General features: G+C 52.3%; 1 protein-coding gene across 1 annotated transcript in view; it reads right to left on the bottom strand.

Annotated features, from left to right (window-relative positions):
* Positions 1–20,401, bottom strand: part of LOC138582305 (retinol dehydrogenase 16-like) — a 134,570-nt gene that overhangs the window by 9,193 nt on the left and 104,976 nt on the right. The window lies entirely within an intron of this gene.

Raw genomic sequence — 20,401 nt, 5'->3', positions numbered from 1 at the left:
TGAGCAGACTTTTGGTGAAGAATTTCTGCCTCTGAAGGTCCCCACAGATGTTTGCAAGATGATGCACTCGCAAATGGTCCGGGTACCTTGGGTATTGGTGTTCTGCAGCCCAGGAAAGTCGCAGGATGTTGGGGAATGGCCCAACATGATGAGGGTCTTGAGGTTAGTTGGTCCCACCTGCCCAAGGGAGGAAGTCGTCCTCAGTGGAGCTTTCCTGTCGAGATGAAAATGGGGTAAGCACAGCTGCAGGGCTTCACCTGTGTTTCTGCGGTAGTTGAAGGTGCTGCTGGCGTCTTTGCTCATCTTCTGCTTCGGATTCCTTGTTCTAGTGGCCGACTCGGCCTGTAGTCGAAATATCCTCGTGCTTATGGAGCTGTCGGTCACCTGGGTGTTACGGTCCTCCAGGACAGCCATCCTCCCAGTTAGAACTGGTTTCAGCCAGGCACACCTAAAAACAAAGGACAGTGATGTTTTGGGACCCTCCCTCACTTCCTACCTTGTCAGACACATTGGAGCCTGGGTGGGCTTCAGGTGTGATGCCCGCCAAAGGTAAAACTCACAAAGGACCCAATTCTACTTGAAATTATAGGAGAGCCCAGAAGGAACTGACAAATGACGGGGGCCATTTTGAGAAAACGGTCACCCATGGGTGCTGTACTGCAGTTGAAAAATCAGCCTGCTAGTAACCTGCACAAAAAGGTAGTAAAAGTAACCACTGCCACCAGCCATTTAAGTTTTAGTCAGGGTAACAAAAAGTTACATGAGTAGTGGGAGAAGGAGTTACAATGTAACCCCCCAGCACCCACATAAGGTGGTGTCTGCTGGACCCACAAAAGAAAAGGTAAGGTAAAACTTACCTTACTACTCTTGGGAACTGTAGTTCACACAAGAGAATGTAATTAAACACAAAGAGGTGTGACACTGCACAAAGGATGCTAGGTGTCAGAGTCAAACGTCTGTCTTAACATGTGGAGGTAACCAAAACTCCACAAAAGCAGTACAAAATAAAACCCAGTCAGAGAAAAAGAATGTGTGAGTGGTAAAAAGTTCCACTCACTCAGGAGATTAAAATAAAATAAAAATTTCCTGAGTCCAGCAAGTGCTGTGGGTCTTTCAGATTAATGGTAATTAGCACAGAAGCTAAAGGTTCTCCCTAACAGTTGGTAGCCGACATGTGCTGTTGTGCTAGGCTATGTGTGGTTTGTTTCGTTGTTAAGGTGAAGTGAGGTGCATGCGGTGTGTTGTGCTGTAAAGGTATGTTTGTGTTTAGTTTGAAGTTTGAGAAGTGTATGCAGAAGAATGAGTTTTTGATTGACTGTGGCTCATATCTCTTCCCCTGTCGTATATTCTAGCATGCAACACTTACCACTCCTACATTGTGTGCCGAAGAGTGCTCAATGGGCTGTTCAGTGGCAGTACCTTTTCTACCCCCATTATTCAGACTAAGCGCTTCCCCTTTAGTATACTTTGGTGTGCAGCAATTACCATCCCCACAGGTTCCTCCAGTTTGGGATGTGTTCCCTGTGCTCCGTTGTCCATCATTTTCGAGATCAGGAGACCTCTCTCTCCCCTTTTTTTCATCTAAGGCTCTCTATCATTGGTCCAATGAAGTTGTACCCATCTCTCTCCCCTGTTTCCTGTTTGACCCTCTATAGGGAAGGTTACACCTAGGTCTCCTTACCATTTAGACAGATCTCTTCTTCCCTGCACTCCACTCGGGTCCGGCTTATTCCACAGTTCTTCTCAGTTGGGTGTTCTTTTCATGGTGCATCAGTGTTGTTAATTCGTTTTTGTCCCGTTCGGAGTTGAAGAGCCAGGTTTTTCTACATTTTCGGAATTTTAGGTTGTCCTTCATAGTTCGTATTTCTCTGGGGAGGGACTTCTAAAGTGTTATGGCTAAGCAGGAGAATGCTGATCCACCGAGTTGATGTTGTCGCTGGATCTGAGTGTTCTAGTCGGCTGGTAGATGGTGATTTTCTTTTGGATGAATTTTCTCGTAGGCCTTGGATTGCAGTGTGTGTTATGCACATAGTTTTGAACGTGGTTCGTTTGTTGACTGCGAGCCAATGTAGCATCCTTAGCGCTGGAATGATGTGGTCCCTTTGTGAGAGTTTGAGGAGAAGTCTGGCAGCTGCGTTCTGTAGACGTTGCAATTTCTTCAGTAAATAGTCCGGCATTCCGAGGTATAAGCTGTTGTGTAGTCTATCCTGGGCATGATGAGGGAGATGATGTTCAGTGTTTTGTGCGTAAAGGAGAGGAATGGTAGAATCCTTTTGATCATGTGTAGATGGAAGAAGCATTTCTTACTTATCGCGTTTATTTGCAGTTCTAGGGTTAGCTTGTTGTCCATTAGGATTTCAAGGTTTCTTTTTTTTTTAAACTTTGGTTTTATTAGCATTTTCTTATTTTAACATGCCGGGCAAAAAAAGAACAATAATACATGTAATGCAATTGACTGGCCCGTTCAACCCCTTGTCCCGCCCCCTCCCTCTACCTCCCACCCCAATACTTGCCCACCCCCCCGGGAGTGGAAAGTTGCCGTCCCCCGGGAGTGAGTTTGTCCATCAAGAACATGTTCTTAACCTTTTTCAACCATTCCTCCTTGGAGGGGGTTTCCGGGCTCTTCCACTTCTGAGCCATGGCCAACCTCCCCGCCCGCAACATTGTCTCCGTCTGTCACGACTCGCTCTCTTCGCTCCCGTTCCCGCCACTTGGGGGCATGTTTTGGGGCTTATTCCTTGCTGGACATTTCCTCCGAACCTAATGCCACAGCGCTGTAATGAATTGGGAGCGCTAAATCCCTATTTTCCAAACTACTTCCCTACCGGATCCATTCCAGGTTTTTGGCAGCCAGCATGCTTCTTTAACCAAATGACTGTGCTTCCCAGAATGCCTGGCCCACTGCTCCACCTCCATCCTTGCAGGACAAGGTTGGGTGGAGGATAGGCAACACCTGTGGCTGCAGGTGCAGCAGTCAGCACACCTGAGGCGTGTGCTCGTTAAACAGCTTTAATAGCCTCAGTCTCACTTCAGTCCAGCGCTGGTCATCGCTTGCAGTGTTCCTGTTTTGACTAGTCCCTGGTTCCTTGTTCCTTGCCATTGTACCTACTTCCTTGTTCCTGTTTTCTTGTTTCCTCCGCCCTGAATTTCGGATTCATGAGCTAATTGATTTCTGCTCCCTTGATTTCCCTTTTTGTCTTCCTCTGTTTGCAGGCAGCAATTCTCAGTGCTTTCCCCTTTTAGATGCAGCCCAGTTTGTCTGTGTTCTATATTTCTTTGACTCTGTCCTTTGCTGCTGTTACCCATTTGCCTTAGCCTTCCTCTTAGTTTAGTTTCCTGTCTTTTCCTTGGAGGGGTAGGGAGAAGTTTGCATAGGTTATTTCGTTTTTTCCCTGCTCCTGATCCTTACTTTCTAGAGGATCCATTCCATGTTTTCCACTGCACTTCTGCATTTATTTTCCCTTTGATTATTAGGTGTGGTGTGCGGTAGTAGCTAGCTCCTGTGTGAATGCTTATGTTTTCCTCACTATTTTGTAGACACTATTCCCACTTAGGTATTTAGTTTTCCTTCCATTGCTGTTCTAGCCTTTCGGGGTCCCAGTTTCTTCAACAGGATTCGTGGGCTAGCTGACATTCAAGAGGTTTATCTCGTCCTCGTGAGTACAGTTCTTAAGTTCCCTTCTGTAATACCATCAAGAGTGTTAGTACACAGATCCTGTCATTGCTTGCCCTCCACGTGGGTTTAGCGCTGTCAGTACCTGTAACAGCAATTGGGGGTAAGGCGCTTGCCGACTTTCCTCGCGGTCAGGTGGTTACCCCACATCCCTTTTCATGTATTGGTTTTGTTGTCACACTCTATTTGCACTCCTGGGTTCTAGCATACCTGAGTCGTAGTTCCTGGGTGCACATTTCCCTTGCCATATTCGCTGCCTTTGTACTCGCCTAACTAGTCCTGACACCGTCATCCTTGGATATCTATGTATTTCCAAGTCCTCCAGGGGAAGACCCAGCAGCATCGACAAAGGATCCTGGGGGAGAGGCTCATCTGAAACCTCCGCAATCCAGGCTCGAACCCTTCCCCAGAAGTCGTGGACTTTTGGACAAAGCCACCACATATGTTTCCTGGATCCCCTCTGGCCACACCCCCTCGGGCACATTGGAGATACGCCTGGGAACATTTTGGACAGTCTCACTGGGTCCCTATGCCACCCCTGTAGTATCTTGAAATTATGCTCCATGCCCGCAGTGAATAAATTCCCATGGAAGGCGATTTTGAAAATCCTTGCCCAGGCGTCTTCCGAAATGACTTCCCCTGCCAAGTCATCCCAAAAAGAGCGGAAGCTACATCTCCCGGGGAGGTTAATGGTGTTTAAAATTTTGTATATGCTCGATACCGCGCCCTTTCTCGAGGTCGCCGTGTCTAGAAACTTTTCAAAGGGAGTCAACTGCCTCCTCAAATTCTGGCCCCATGCTTGGTCACACAATATGCCTTTGAGACGGAGGTATTCAAAAATGGTAAGGGACCCTTGGCCAAGAGCCTCCCTCAGATCGTCATAGGCTATGAATTCTCCCTCCCTGAACATCTGCCCTGCCCATTCCATCCCCAAGTCTGACCAAATCTGCGTGTTCCGGAACCCTCTATTGCCCAGGTTGAGGGGAAGACCCCAAAGGAAGGACATCGGGGAATCGGCCATGAAGTGAGATAAACTGTCTGTGGGCCCTCCTTCCAGATTTCCCAGAGAACTCCCAGAGTCGGGTGGGCTCTTAATTTTGCCGGGATAGATTTGCGCGGGGCCCACAGGAGATCCCTAACCTTCAGGGGGTGGGCGTCCATGTCCTCTAGGTATGACCACTACGTCCTCATCCCTTCTTTCGTGTGTTCTAAAAGGACCCTCAGCTGAGCAGCTCAGAAGTAAAGGTGGAAATCAGGAGGCCCGAACCCCCCTCCTCCCTCGGCAGTGTCAGAGTCGCCCTCCCCGTCCTCGGGGTCTTCCCCTGCCATATGAATTCTCGGACTGCGTGCTGTAGGTCCCTGAAGGTCTGCTCAGGGACGATGGTGGGGAGCGCTGTGAACAGGTACAGAAGCCTTGGTAAGACATTCATCTTGACCGCTGTCATCCGGCCATACCACGACAGGATCATCTCACTCCATCTCCGCAGGTCTGATGTGATTCCTGCCATTATCGGGTCGTAGTTGGTGGGGGCTAGTTTAGACAGGTCCCTGGTTAGCAGGACTCCCAGGTATCGTATGGAGGCCTTTCCCACTGCAATCCCTTCAAACCTATCCAATGGGTCTAAATCGGGGTCTCGTTCTTTCATTGGGAGCAGGACTGATTTTGTTGTGTTGATTTTTAGCCCGGAGAAGCGGCCGAACGTGGCCACCAGAGATAAGAAGGGGGGTAGCGAGGTGGCTGGACTCACCATATAGGCCAAAATATCATCTGCAAATAGGGTGGTTCCATCGTGAGGACGTATATCAAAGGGGAGAGGGGGCAGCCCTGCCTGGTCCCCCGCGAGAGAGGGAAGGACCGGGACAACACCCCGTTCACTTGGACCCTTGCCGTGGGGGCCCTATAGAGTGCGGATACCCAGCTCCTAATGTGTGACCCGAAGCCCATTTTTTGGAGAAGGAGTTCCATGTATCTCCACTCGACCCTGTCGAAAGCTTTTTCGGAGTCTAGGGAGAGGACACATGCATTCAATTCCGATTCCTGCGTGTAGTGGAACAGGTCTATCGTTTTGCGGATATTGTCCGACCCCTGCCTCCCTCTTATAAAGCCTACTTGGTCCCCGTGGACCAGCCTCGGCATTATCCCCTCCAATCGCCTCCCCACCACCTTGGCCAAGATTTTCACATCCGTATTAAGTAACGATATCGGGCGGTAGGAGGAGCACTCTGCGGGGTCCTTACCCTCCTTGGGCAGCACTGCTATAATGGCCCCCATCATGGATTCGGGGAGAATGCCCCCCTCCAGCACAGAATTGAAAACCCTTGCTAGGTGCGGGCAAGGGTGGAGCGGAACCTCTTGTAGAAGTACACCGTAAAACCGTCCTCCCCCGGGGAGGTCCCCACCTTCATCCCGCTAATTACCTTGTCTATCTCCTCCTCGGTGACCGGGCCGTCCAACCCCTCCGACATCTCTCTCGTAAGGGCCGGAACTTGAATGGAACCCAGGAAGTCCTCTATTAGAGTATCTCCCTCATCATATTCTGAAGTGTACAAATTTTCATAATAATGGCGGAAGGCCTCCCCTATATGGGGAGAGTCATAACCTATTGTCTCCTGAGAGTCTTTCACCACCTTCACCATTCTGCTACGTTGGACCTCCCTCAACTTCCAGGCTAGGATGCTGTCTGCCTTATCGCCCTTGTCGTAATATTTTTGTTTCACCATCTGGAGGTTTCTCTCCGTTTTGTGCAGGAGGAGATCCCTCAGTTGGAGTCTATAGTCCTCCAGGGCGGTGACCCGGTCGCGCTCGAGCAGCCGATCCGGAGCACCACATGGTTGGAGTTGGGCTATCTTTTCCCTTAGGGTCTTCTCACGGGCCTACCTCTTCCTTTTCTTCTGGGCCCCTATTTTGATGAGAACCCCTCGCAGGGTCACCTTGAAGGCGTCCCACAGTGTGTGTATGCCCACCTCCCCATTATCATTCAGCTCAAAGAACTCTGTTATGGCATCTAGCACTTCCTGCGAGAGGACTTCGTCTTTCAGTAGGGCGTCATTACATTTCCAACGTCCTCTACGCTCCGTTTGCCAACCCTCTGCAATAGTAATCCGGGCCATATCGTGGTCCGTCCAGGGGACCGAGTCAATTCTATAGCCCGAGGTGTATGGGCGAAGTGTCTCGTCCACCAGGATATAATCGATTCTAGAGAATGAGGTGTGTATGGCCGAGTAATACGTGTACGAGGGGGCATCAGGCCTGGGGGAAGGGATTGTGTCTACCAGGCCCAGATCTGCGTTAACCCTCTGGAAGTTGCGCGCCATGGCCTCGTCCGCAGGCCTAATGATTGGAGGGCCCATGCGCTTTCTATCAGAGGACGGGTCTAGAACCATATTAAAGTCTCCCCCCACCACTACCTTGCCTCGCACAAAGAGTTTAAGCCTGTCCCTTACTTCCTCCCAGAACTGAGCTTGACCCTCGTTGGGGCCATATACGACTGCAAGAGTTAAGGGGGTGCCTTGTAGTGAACCCCTCACCAGCAAGTAGCGGCCTTCGGGGTCCCTCAGTGTTGCCTCCTGCTCAAAGCCTATGCCCCTCGCTAGTAAGATAGCTACTCCCATCTTCTTAGATCGGTGCGATGCACAGAGCATCTCGCCTATTCCTCCTCCCCTCATCTTGGGTTCCTTCCTCCGAGCCCAGTGTGTCTCCTGTAGGAAAAGCAGGTCTAGTTTGGCCCTTCTGAACTCTCTACTAACTAGGGATCTCTTTGTGGGTGTGTTCAGACCTCGCACATTCAGGGTACCCACCCCTAGGGCCGGCAGACCATTAGCCATAGTCTGTGCAACTCTCCCGTTCGGTCACCCATATCCTGTCGAATCTCCCATCTCACTTCTTTAGTCTCACATCTTGATTACTGGGATACCCCCTAACGCCCTCCTGGGGGGGCCCTAAAACTGACCCCCAACACCCCCCTCCCCTCTCCTTAAAGACCCAGCCCCTACCAACTTGGAACTACCCCCCTCCCCCCTACCCGGCGTCCAGCCAGTTAGTTCCGCCATTGCTGGCATTTGGCCGGACCACCAGCCTGCCCCCCTTGGCCAGGCACGCAGTAAAATGCTCATCTCCTTGACCCCCCCATTCCCCCACAGCTTCATCCCGTTAGGTGCCCACACTATACTTGCTGTTCAGTGGGAGACTGTCCTCGCTGGGACATCATAAATCTCCAGTCCTGCCCCGCAGCTAGTCGGGATTCCCCCGCCGTCAGCCCTCCGAGTCCACATGCTCTCCTTCCTGTGCCGGCGGTGGAGTATTCAGTTTTTTGTATTTCCGCGGGGCGGTTCTCCTTCTCCTGGCGCCCGACTGACTTGGGCCCCCCCTGTCCATTGCTTCTGGGCCGATTGGGCCACTTCAGAGATGGGATCCACCACATAATCCCGTATTGCCCCTCTTATATCCTCTTCGGTAACCACCATTGTCCGTTGGCCCATATATTCGAAAGTCAGGGAGAAAGGATACCCCCACCTGTAGCGTACCCCCTTCTCCTTGAGTAACTGCGTTAGGGGACGGCACATTCTGCGCTTTGCCAGGGTGTAAGCGGAGAGGTCTTGGAAAATGGTGATCTGAGCGTTATTGTAGGTTATCACCCCCGCCTTCCTCGCTTCATCCAGGACCTTGGCCTTTTCTGTGTAGTAGTGAAACCGGGCAAGGACAGACTGGGGGCTCCCCGCTTTACCTCCTGCTCTGTGCACCCGGTCGAATGTTGGTTCTGTGGTCATCTCCTCCGCAAATAGAAGGGTAATAATGTCTCTCATAACTCGGGTCAAGTCTCTTTCTGTCTCCCCCTCCAGCTCCGGAATCCCAAAAAATCTTAGATTGTTCCTCCTCTTCCTATTTTCATAATCGTCCATCTGCCTGGCTCTCTCCTCGTCTCTTTTCTACAGGGCTGCGAGCCTCAGGTCTATTTGGACTTCCTGGGCTGTTGACGAGGACTGGTTGGTTTCCACTTGTAGGAGCCTATCCTCCACTTTGTCCACTCTCTGGTCCATCTTCTCGAACTTCTGGGCAATGTCTGAGCGCATTTCCCTAATTTCCTGTAGAATGGAGGCGAAGCCCCTTTCCATCGCTGTCGTGGATTCCGTTGTGGTCGCCGAGTGAGCCATGCCACCGGAACCAGAGAAGCTGCTACTGGGTCTCGCCATCTCCCTGTACCGGAATGCTTGTAGGGTCTCCAGCCAGTTCATGCACTCCTACGCAGTCCCCTCCACGGGGTCCGCCGCTGGCCAAGGGCTTCGGGTGGCATCCAGGCGGGCACACGCCCCTCCCGTACCGGGTGGGGGCCTCACACCTGGGCCTCTCCTCGTCTCGGTGTAGCCTCGTGGCGCTCTCACACCTCCGTCCGGTTTCACTGTCCTCCCCCCGAGGGGGGGTGGCAGGCGGGCACACGCCCCGGGGTTCGCCCCAGGGGCCACCACCTGTTTGGGCAGAGGCAGGCAGAAGTCGTCCCTTTATCAAGGCCCCCCCCTGGATCGCGGGGTACTTCAGCGGGGGGGAAGGCGCAGTCCTGCCTCCTCGGTGTGGTCACTCAAGGCTCGCAAGCACTGTTCGGGGCCTGAATGGGCCTACACTGCTCGGGGGGTCCAGTGTGGAGGGGGGGAGGTAGGTGGGTAAGCTGTGGCCGCAGCAGGCCAGCGGTTGCTGCGTGCTCATCCATGGGGGTCGTTGCTCCCAGGTGTGCCTCCCCCTCCCTGCGTGTGGCTCCAGGGGAGGTCGGAGTCCGATGCCACAGTCTCTAGGCCCCGGGGGCCGAGTTCGAGGCCATCCGCCCGTGCCTCCCACCAGGCCGGCCCCGCCGGAGGGAGTGCTCCGTCCCCGAGGACGAGGCAGGAGGCAATGGGGGCCCAGATCCTCGTTCGGGGCGAGGTTGTCGGGGAGGGCTGCCGCTGGCGGGGGGGGCCGGGCCCGATGCGGGCCGCTTCCTCTGGCTGTCCGCCGAAGTCTGGTGGGGGTGGGCCCGGATAGCGAGTCCCCCTTTATTTGCAGGCCGCTTCTGCTTCCTGGGGCCCGTTGCGGGCCGGATCCACTCGCTGGACCCGCCTGCCTCGGCGAGCCGCTCCTTTCTCAGGATCCGCCGCCCGACAGGGAGGCTAGGCTCCCCAGCGGGGCTCTCCGCGTCAGCGGGCTGTCCCTGTTTCCTGGTCGCTCAGGCGAGCTTTCCCTCGCGGCCGCTGCTCCGTCGTGGCTTGTTCTCCAGATTCCCGGGGGCCTCGGACTTCGCTCTTTTGAGCAGGGGTGCCTCGGGGGGCGGGGGGGGGCACCGATGTTAAGCTGCCCTCTGATTCCGCCTGGGGGGCCTGGGGGGGCTCAATCCCTAGAAAGTCCCGGACTCGACGGGAGCTCAGCGCCTAGGCTGCCATTACCTCTGCGCCCCCTGGTGGCCTCCGATTTCAAGGTTTCTAACAACTTAGGATGGTGTGGGTGCTGTTCCCAGCTCTGTGTGCCATGGGATGTACTGGTTGCTTCTTTGGTTGTTGGATTTAATCGTGATTTCCGTCTTGTCCGGGTTGATTTTAAGGTTGTTAGTGTTCATACATTGGCAGAGTTCTTTGATACAGTCTATTAGAGTTGTGTTCTCCTTTTGTTCATTGCTGATTTTGTAGATGATTTGGGTATCATCTGTGTAGTTGTAGCAAGTGAAGCTGTGTCTTTTGATGAGGTTGATTAGTGGCGTCATATAGATTTTGAAGAGGAGCATGGATAACAAATATCCTTGTGGTACTCCACAGATGGTGACCCGTGGTGCAGATTTGAATGTTTTTATCCATATTGTTTCTGTTCAGACAAGAAAAATTGAATTCAGAGCAGTGCCATGTCGGTGATCCCTATTTTTTGCAGTCCCTTGATGAGGATTTTATGGTCGACTGTGTCCAATGGCTGCGGAGAGGTCAAGCAGCATCAGTGCTGAGTTCGTGTTGGAGTCTGCGTTGGTTTTTAAGTCGTCCCATATGGAGAGAAGTACCGTCTCCATCCCTCTCATGGGTCTGAAGCCAACTTGTGCCTGGGCCAGTAGTTGGTGATTTTCTTTGTGTCCAGTGTTTGTTTGTAGACATAGTTCTCTAGTAGTTCTGCTGGAGAGGGAATGTTAGTGATCGGTCTGTAGTTTGAGAGGTCTTCACGTCGCCAGTTGTGTCCTTGAGGAGTGGTTTGATGTAGGCAGAGTTGAATGCCCACGGTACTCTCCCTGTTGTGAGTGATGGGTTGAAGTTTGACATTGAATAGTTCTTTCTGGGTGTGGGTAGCTTTTGTATTTATTTTTTGCTTCAAGAAATTCCTTTTTGTATGCTCAGATTTGTTTTTGATAAATATTCTTTTGGCTTGGTCGTAGTTTTTCCTCCATTCTTTGTGTTGAGGTGGGTCGGGAGCCATCTTTCCACTGCTTTCTTTCGTGATAGGATGAGGGGTGTTCCGGGGTGATGCAGTCAATTGTTTCGGCGATCCACGTCTGCATTAGGTCTGCTTTTTCATCTAGGTCAGTTGCGTCTAAGTTTGCGATCAATGGTTTTGAGGATTCTGGTTGTTTTTCTAAGTTGCTGTTTTTGACAGTATTCCAATTTCTTTTCCAGATCAGGGGGTACTTTTGAGGCTGTTTGGATGGTTTTGATGGTAGTTGGATCGCTACGGGTATAATGAGGTGGTCGCTCCAAAGTATTTGTATTGGTGGCGCAGTTGAGAGCAGTCTTTTGTTGGTGAAGATGGCATCAAGAGTGTTTTTGAAGCCCCACTACCTGCTTCCGCAGGGCCCAGAAAGGCCAGATCACTGCAGCAGGCCTGTGAAAGTGGGTCCTGCTGCTCCATCCCTGGGCCTGCCTATGGTGAATACTCCCCTATCCATTGCAGGCTTTGTCCTGCTTTTCTCTCTTTCTCTCACTCTTTCATTCCTCCTCTTTCTTTGACTTCCTTTTCTCTGTATTTTTTGGCTACCCCCATCTCCCACTGGATGCACTTTGGCAGCCCAAAACCCATTCTCTCTCTCTCTCTCTCTCTCTCTCTCTCTCTCTCTCTCTAAATCTAGGTGTTACTGCATTTACTGTTGTGCCGCCATTTTAGACGTTTCTCCCTCTACCTAGCTTTGAAACAGTTTTGCTAATTGTATAAGCGCCTAACAAATGACGAATAAATAAATAAATACATCGCAAATCTAGGTGTTTCTGCATTTACTGTTGCACCACGATTTAGACATGTATCCCTCTATCCAAGTATCCCAAATCTAGGTGGTTAGTTTGCCTCCCGCTCACCCACAGATGATCAATCTTACATCACCCCTGCCACTCTGGGCCCCTCCCCCACTGCTCAGGTGCCCTATCTAGGAAGACCACAACTGGCGTGCCCATCCAACCGTGTTGGACATAGAAAACAACATCAAAAATGAACTCCATCCGAGTTTAGGGTACGTATGCCTTGTACCACGTCTGTGGACAGAGGCCGCAGGCACGGCCACCCATCTATGCACTCTGGAGTGCAGCTGTGGCTGTGCAGTTCCGGTCTGGTGGCTCACATGGCCGTCTATGCTGTGGCCCCTGACGTACCTCAACACCTACGCCACTGGTGTGCAGCGACAAGCTGCGAAAAATGTCTGTCTGGCTGGGCATACATTGAGTCTCTGGCACTGGCACTCTGTCCTAAACTGCCAACCATGCCCTTCCACGTGCCTGACCTTCAGGTTATTTGATGGAGATTAGCCGGCTCACTTGGGTCCTAACCTGGCCAAATGCACACACGCATATTATAAATTAATTCTTGGAATCTACCACACATGAACTACGGTCACCGGGGGTGTTCCAAACACCTGCCGCGTTGAACCATACAAATTGTGAGGGACCGCTGTGTAAATGACAAATAGAATACAATTATCCAGCCTGTAAGTGAATAGGCAGGACTCCAAACCGTGGGCATAGTAGCCCTTGAGCCCAACGCTATGACTGGACCTGCGGTGTCTCGACTGTCCTCCACCAGGTATACACTATGCTCTCAGGCTAGGAGACATCTACCTTCAACTATCTGAAACCATTGCCCTAGACTCTAAACCCGAATCCTAGTAACACTTATGCACCTAAACCATGACTGAGTTGGATCATTGCCTTCCTCCACCAGGTGTACACTATGCTCTGAGCCCAACAGATATCTATCTCAAATCACCTGGATCGATTGTGCTAGACTTGTAAACCAAACACTAATAGCACTTATGTACCAACACCAGGACTGAGCTTGATCATGGCTTCCTCCATATATGAAATACATTATCAGTCCAGGAGATGTCTGTGCTTGCTAATCTTACTTATATGGAAATCTTTTGAGCAGAACTATCTACCGAGGGCCTACTAGCACTTATGTCTTTGCTAATCCTACTTATCTTGGAATGTATTGAGTAGAACTATATGTAGAGGGTCTTCTAGCACCTATACAGAAATGTTATGATTTGGGCCAGATCTGGTTGTCAGCGTCCACCAGACATGATTGTTCTGGGATCATCTGATGCTTAATCTGATCCGTCTGGGGATTGATCCCAGAACTCCTTTCACGTGTATTCGATGCTTTATTGGGTGTGCTCTTGTCTCTTGCTGTTATTCACGACACTCGCCTATCTTATAAGCATTCAAGTGCTCTAGCACACACAGCTCTTGCAAGGGAATTTGATGCAGTGTAATTTCTCAGATTTGAACCATAAACTAGGACGGGAATACCCGACCGCCTGCTGTCAAAAATTACCCGGGCCGGGACATTTTTGATCCAATAGCACTTATGCTCTGACTTTAGTTCCACCCTCAAGGGAATATGCTCTAGAAATCAGGCAGTGAAACCGGCAAGGTAAGTGCCTGCAAGGGACATTGATGTGTTTTATATAAGGAGACAGCACAAACAACAAGGCGTGGCCAGAGGCTGGACCTTCAGGTTCATGGAGCACCAGCCACCGTATATAGGATGTATTCATATGTCCCTTAATACAGAATTTGAGCAAGACACAGGGATGACCATAGACGCTGATGCCGGACCGGGCTCGCGAGCACCAGCCATAATTTCTAGGATGTAGTGGTAGGAGTAATAGAACTGAACTGGATGCAGCGGTACTCCAATATTTTTTATTTTTTTTTTAAGTATTTATTTTAAACAGGCAGGATAAAATGATACAAAACTCGATCAATCACGACATATGGTATAAACGTAATACAGTTGGTTGCTCGTCCCTCCCCTCCCCCGGGTCTTAATGTTCCTCTTCCTGTCCCAGCTGAGAGCTATTGTACCGCAAAGTTCTCCTGGCTAATTGGGGCTTGTACGTCAGGGCTGGATAATTCTGATCAAAGTCTAGGATCGGGCCCCAGACGTTCTGGAAGCGATGTAGGCGGCCTGCCCCGGCAGCCGTCACCTTCTCCGCAATTAAGATGTCCCAGATTTTAGTACACCAAAAAGGTATTAGTGGTCCTTCTGTGGTTTTCCAAGTGCGAGCTACTACATTTCTGCCTGCCAGTAGGCATTGGGACAGTAGTTTGGCCATAGAGCCAGTTCTAGGGTAGATCCCGGGGACCGGGGCTCCCAGGAGGATGGGTTCGGGCTCCAGGGGAAGCCGTACCTGAGTGATGTCCGCGATTGTTGCTAGGCATTGTTTCCAGAAGGTCTGGGCCCTCGGGCAGGACCACCACATATGAAAGAAAGACCCTACCTGGCCGCATTGCCTCCAACAGTTCGGGTTGAGCGTGGGATTCATATGGTGTAGTCTTAGGGGAGGATAATACCAACGAAGGAGGATTTTGTAGGCGCCTTCTCTGTTCGTAACGCAAAATGAAGAAGTGTGGGCCCGCGACCAAATGTCAACCCATAGCTGGTCCTTGATTGGGTGGCCTAAATCCGCCTCCCATTGGGCCATGTACCGGGTTTTAGAGGTTAGGAAGTCATTTTGGAGGCGTTTATATAGAGTGGAGATTCTCCCCCTGGTTGGGAGGTCATTTAGGGTCAGTTCAATAGCCGTGGGAGGGCGGGTGGCGGCTTGGCGGGTCTGTGGATGGGAGCACCAGTGGCGCAGCTGAATGTACGTGAATCTGTCCTGTTCCCGAAGTTGGAAGAGTTCCTTACATCGCTCAAAGGTGCAGGGTTGCCCCCCATCGAATAGTTGCCCCAGGGTCTCCAGGCCTCCCGCAATCCAGGATCTGAAGTTCCGGGTGGACCAGCCAGGGGAGAAAGCTGGATTCAGGAACACCGGGGAGGAAGGGCTGAGTCCCACTGGGATCTTCTTTTGTTTCAGCGCTTTATCCCAGACGGCAATAGTGTGTTTGGTGGTCATCAGGAGATTCTGCCACTGTCGGCGCTCGGAGGGGTTGATGTGCGGGAGAAAACGTAGTGGGAGCGGTAGTTGTGCTTGTTCGAGGTCCACCCATCTCGGGCGGTTGGTAAGTATCTGCCATGATCGGATGCAGGCGAGTTGGGCCGCCATCTGATATTTTTGTAGATCTGGAACTCCGAGGCCACCCAGTCTAGCATTGCCCAGCATCGTGGTCCTAGGGATTCTGGGCTTCCTCCCATTCCAAATAAACCGTGACATTTTCTTTTATAGATTCTGAAGGGCAGGTGCCGGGATTGGTATTGGAAGCGAAGAGCAGGCATATAGGAGCCTTGGTAGCAAGTTCATTTTACAGGCCGTGATTCGGCCCATCAGTGAGATCTCCTGTGCCGCCCACCGCTTTAAGTCTGCCTCGAGGTCCGTGAACAATGGGAGAAAGTTTGCTCGATAGACTTCCCCAGGGTTAGCTGGGATCTGGACACCCAAATAACCGATGCTCTTCGTCGTCCATTGCACCGGACATAATGGGGCCAGGGCCTCCCGGACCTCCCGGGATAGGCCTACCCCCATGGCAGCTGACTTTCGGAAGTTGATGGAAAAGCCTGTGACCTCTCCATAGCTCTCTATCTCAGCTAGGGCCTGAGGGAGAGAAGTACGCGGTTCCGTGATGGTTAGTAGGACGTCATCTGCGTAGAGGGCCAATTTATGGTGTATTGTGTTCGACTGGAAGCCCTTAATCGCCGGGTTTCGCCTGATCCGTTGGGCGAATGGTTCCATGATTAGTGCGAAGAGCAGTGGCGATAACGGACAGCCCTGTCTGGTTCCACAGGTCAGGTCGATAGGGGGGGAGAGGATGCCATTGACTCTGAGAAGGGTCTTGGGTGCTGTATAGTTAGCCAGAGTCATGGCGCAAAACCCTGGACCAAAGCCAAAGGCCTCGAGAGTAAGTCTCATGAAGTTCCAGTCCACCTTGTCAAAGGCCTTAACTGCATCCAGGGCCAGAAGCACCAGCTCCCGGGAGTCTCGAGAGGCAAGTTCCACCAGGTTCAAGGCTCTACGAATGTTATCAGCGGTGGAGCGGTGTGTGATGAAGCCACTCTGGTCGGCGTCGATTATTTCTGGCAAGATCCGGGACAGGCGGGTTGCTAAAATTTTGGAGTATATGTTGGCATCTATATTGAGTAGAGCAATCGGCCTATAGGATGCAGGATTCTTCGGGTCACCGTCAGGTTTGGGCAGCAGAACAGTGATTGATTCTTGCATCGACGGGGTTATAGAGCATGTGGTCCTGAATGAATTAAACAGCTGTACCAGCGGTGGCAGGAGTTGGGGTTTGAAAACTTTATAAAACTTCGTCGTATAGCCGTCTGGGCCTGGGGCTCGGGATTTAAGGGATTTTATCGCCTCATCGACTTCCTCGTCGGTGATAGGGGCTTCCAACGAGTCCCGAGCTGCGTCATCCAGTCGGGGGAGCGCCGCCCTTTGCAGGTATTCCCTCTGTTCTTTGACGTCTCGGGCCGGGGCGGTCATTACCTGGGTCAGGTGGGTCGATGCGATTTGAAGCTTGTCGTGATCCGAGTATTGAGTCTTGCCCTGCTGATCCCGAAGGCCCACAATTGTGTTATTCCTCCTTGTCTTGGCAAGTTTAGCCACCAGTAGTTTGTTTGCTTTATTGTTTTTTGGCATAGTAGAACTGTTTAGCCTTCGTCATTTGATAGGCGGTATGTTCAGCGTAGTGTGCTTCAATTTTCTTTCTTGCTATTCGGAGAGCTCGCTGTGTTTTAGGGGTCCAGCCCTTCTCCTTATGGATCCTCTCCGCCCTCTCAAGTTCCTCTTCAAGGCCCTGACGAATTTGTCGTTTATGCCTATGATAGGCTACCCCTTTGGCAATCAGTACTCCCCGCACCACTGCCTTCATTGCGTCCCAGTTGTTGGCTAAGGAGGTATCTCCACTAGAGTTTTCTTTAAAGAAGTTGTTGATCGTGGTTGCGATTGCGTCTCTGAGTGGCATCTCATTAAGGATGGGATCATATAGAGTCCATCTACGCCGCTGGGGATCAGGAGGTCCCTGGACTTGGATTTCCAAGGCTACCGGGGCGTGGTCGGATAAGATTCTGGAGCCTATAGTCACCTCTTTAGTGAAAACGAAGATCTGCGAAGATATCAGCAGAAGATCTATCCTGGAGAATGTCCGGTGAACATAAGAATAGAAGAAGTCTTTTTCAGATGGGTGGAGTACCCTCCATGAGTCCACCACCCCTAGGGTTCTAAATAATCACAGGCGGGCTAAAGCCGTAGTGAAGTCCCCGGCGGAGGGTGGATGCGATTTGTCTTTCACGGGGTCTGGGACCCCATTAAAGTCCCCACCGATCACTATCTGGCCCTCCAGAAAGGGAGAGAGGGTTGCGGTTAGCAAATCATAGAAGGGTGCCTGGCCAGAGTTCGGCGCGTACACGGAGACCAAGGAGAACAGCTGTCCTGCTAGCAGGCATTTCACTGCTATGTAGCGTCCCTCCGGGCAGCTTATGGAGTCCAGAATCTGGGGATTCAGCCCCTTCCGGAACAGGATTGCTGTACCGCCCCGCTTGGAGCTTCCAGATGCGAAGAGTTGCTTTGGAAAGTTGCGAGAGTGTAGGCGGCTGAAGTCTGCCGGGAGCAGGTGAGTTTCCTGTAGCATGGCCACAGCGGCAGAGTCATTCTGAAGTTTTTGTAGAATTGATTTGCGTTTAGGCGATGAGTTCAATCCCTTGACATTCAGAGAGACAAACTTCCAGGTCTGCTGGTCCGGGGGGAGACCTGGGGTCGCTGATGAGACTTGTGGAGGGGGAGGAGCTACTGAAGAATCAGCCATTATGTCGTGGGAGATGTGACCATCTGTCATCCTGCTTTTGGGGTTTTTGCTCAGACCGCCAACGGGAAGTCCGAGATTTAACTGGGGGAGGGGGGCCCATTGTGGGGTCAGGCCCTCCCCTGGCCAATGGGGCCGTATAACAGAGAGTAGCCAACGTGGCTAAAAGTATCAATAGTCTGAGTGAGATGCACCAAGGACTCATAGGTGGAATGTACCTTGGAGCTGGGCATGGGCCGTGGGGGAGGCCCGCTGCATCGGGGATGGAGATCATCCATGTTTTCAGAAGTGGCGGTCGGTTCCACAGCGCCGGGTTCGCTAAGCCGGGCCTCAGGGCGCAGAGGAGTCCCTCACGGGGTCGCCCCGGGTCATTTCCTCCTCCTAAATCTCAGAACCTTCGACCATGTGTCTTGCGTGGGCCTAGGGGAGGCTATGGGGTCCGGGTCAGCCGCCTCTTCAGTGGCCTGTTGGGACGAGGTGTTAGCGGAGTCCGGACGCAATATACTTTCAGCGTCGCCCAGATGTTTGATCCTACGCATGGTACCCTTATAGGAGAATTGCAAAGCTGTGGGAAAGAGCCATTTGTAGCGAATTTTTTGCGCTTGGAGGAAGGTAGTTAGTGGGCGAAGGGCTCGCCTTTTCTGAAGGGTCAACGGGGATAGGTCTTGATAGATCTGAAGGGGGGTCCCCTGAAAGGTGATTTCATCCTTGGAGCGACTTATTGCCGATATGGCTTCCTTTGTCGTAAAGAAATGCACCCTGGTGATAACATCAGGCGGGCCGTCTGACTCCACTCCACGACGGGGATTTAGCCTGTGAGTGCGATCCAGTAGCAATAGTGAGTCCTCCAGATCGGGGAGAAGAGATTGAAAGAAAAGGCCTACATATTCGGCCAGCCCTTGGTCTGGGACTGATACGGGAACCCCCCGAATGCGGAGGTTGTTGCGCCGGGCTCTGTTCTCCATGTCCTCCTGCTTATATTCCAGGATTTCGTACTTGTTCTGCAAAAGCCGAACGGAACGCTGGATCTCAGTCAGGGAGGAGGTGTGGTCCTGGGTGCGATCCTCAATCTCTCCCACTCTCTGTTCCACCTCCGAAACCCTTTTATCAGTACTCTCCAACTTGGTGGTAAGCTCAGACATGCATGATCGAAATTCGGTTTTAATGTCAGCCATGAATTCACGGATATCCTCCTTGGTCGCAAGAGGTCCCTTGTTGTCCAGGGATTCTCGTGAGATGGAGGGGGGATTATCCAGTTTCTTTGCTTTGTCGGTGGACATTAGCATTGTTGCTATGTCTGAGGACTTGGTGGATTTCGGTTGCTTAGACATCGTGTGGTCTGACAGGAGTGGGTCAACGGCTGCAGGTGGCTCAGTCGCAATGGTGTCGATAGTTTGAGGGTAGCTTGAGGCCTCTCAGAGGGTTGGGACGAGGGTACAGAAGTCTTGGTCGGACCTTGGTTAGCGAGGGTGACTCCAGCGCGAGTGAAGAGGAAGAGGGTCGCGGTGTTGTCCCGGTCTCCCTGGTACCAAGTCGGACAAGGGGAGGGCGAATGTGGGCCGGGGCGCCCCAGGAAGCAGCGGGGAGATGAGAGGGAGCGGTTCAGATACAGGAGCACACCAGTCCAGGGTAGCCTCTTGGGGTGGAGGGTGAGGACCCAGCTCGCCACGGGTGTTAGTGAGACTGTTGGTGGAGGTGGTGGTCGTAGAGGGACTATTTCAAGGCGATTGCTCAGTAGAGAAGGCGCTAGAACATGGCGCCGCAGCCCGGAGCCACAAGCCAGTGGGTCCACTCCCGTAAAGGCATCGGGGGCAATAAGGTGTTGCAGCCTCCTCACAATTGACGGCAGGGGTGTTCTGCGGTGCACCCCCGAGAATTCTCCGGCTTCGGCCCCCTCTTCCAAAGTGGAGGCGGAGGGATACAGGGGAGGGCGAGAGCAGGGAGGCTGCGGCTGCATGTCGTTTGTTGGGGTGGCAGCAGGGTTTTATCCCCCTGGGGATGTCCAGGGAGGTGGGCCAAGACTGAGGAGGCCCGGGGCACCTACCTCGCCCTCCGCCGTCCGTGCACCTCCAAGAGCGTTACCCGAAGCGCCGCCGGGAGTATCCGCCGGAGCATAGGCGTGCGGCTCGGGTCCCTCCGAACTTGTGAGGCGGGAGGCGCATGGGCCTAGGTCGATTCAAGGGTTCACAGGGTGAGCTCCGATGGCGAGGCCGCGTCTCGATCGTTGTCGCTGGGTCCCGTCCGCCATCTTGGATTACGGGACGGAGGGGCCGCGGGATAAGAGGAGCCCGATTATCCTCATCTTGGCGCTTCTGGGTTCCAACAGCACGCCGGCAGGGCTCCAAACCTTCTCACACCCCCTCATCTAGTTGGGTTAAAAAAACGCAGCATGGGAGCCTTAGAAAGCTGAGATGCAGCGGGCGTTCCACGGAGGCCATCACGGGAGCGACTGCATAGCCAGTGCTCCAGCAGCGGTACTCCAATATTAAACTGCAGACCCAACAAGACACAGGGATGACCTTAGCCTAAAAGCCCCGAACCTCAAAGGGTGATGCTGTCACC

The sequence above is a fragment of the Ambystoma mexicanum genome, chromosome 3q (genome assembly GCF_040938575.1).
Source record: "Ambystoma mexicanum isolate Mex_15411 chromosome 3q, UKY_AmexF1_1, whole genome shotgun sequence".
Classification (NCBI taxonomy): Eukaryota; Metazoa; Chordata; class Amphibia; order Caudata; family Ambystomatidae; genus Ambystoma; species Ambystoma mexicanum.
The sequence above is the reverse complement of the archived record's forward strand: the minus strand, read 5'-3'. Positions and strand labels throughout refer to the sequence as shown.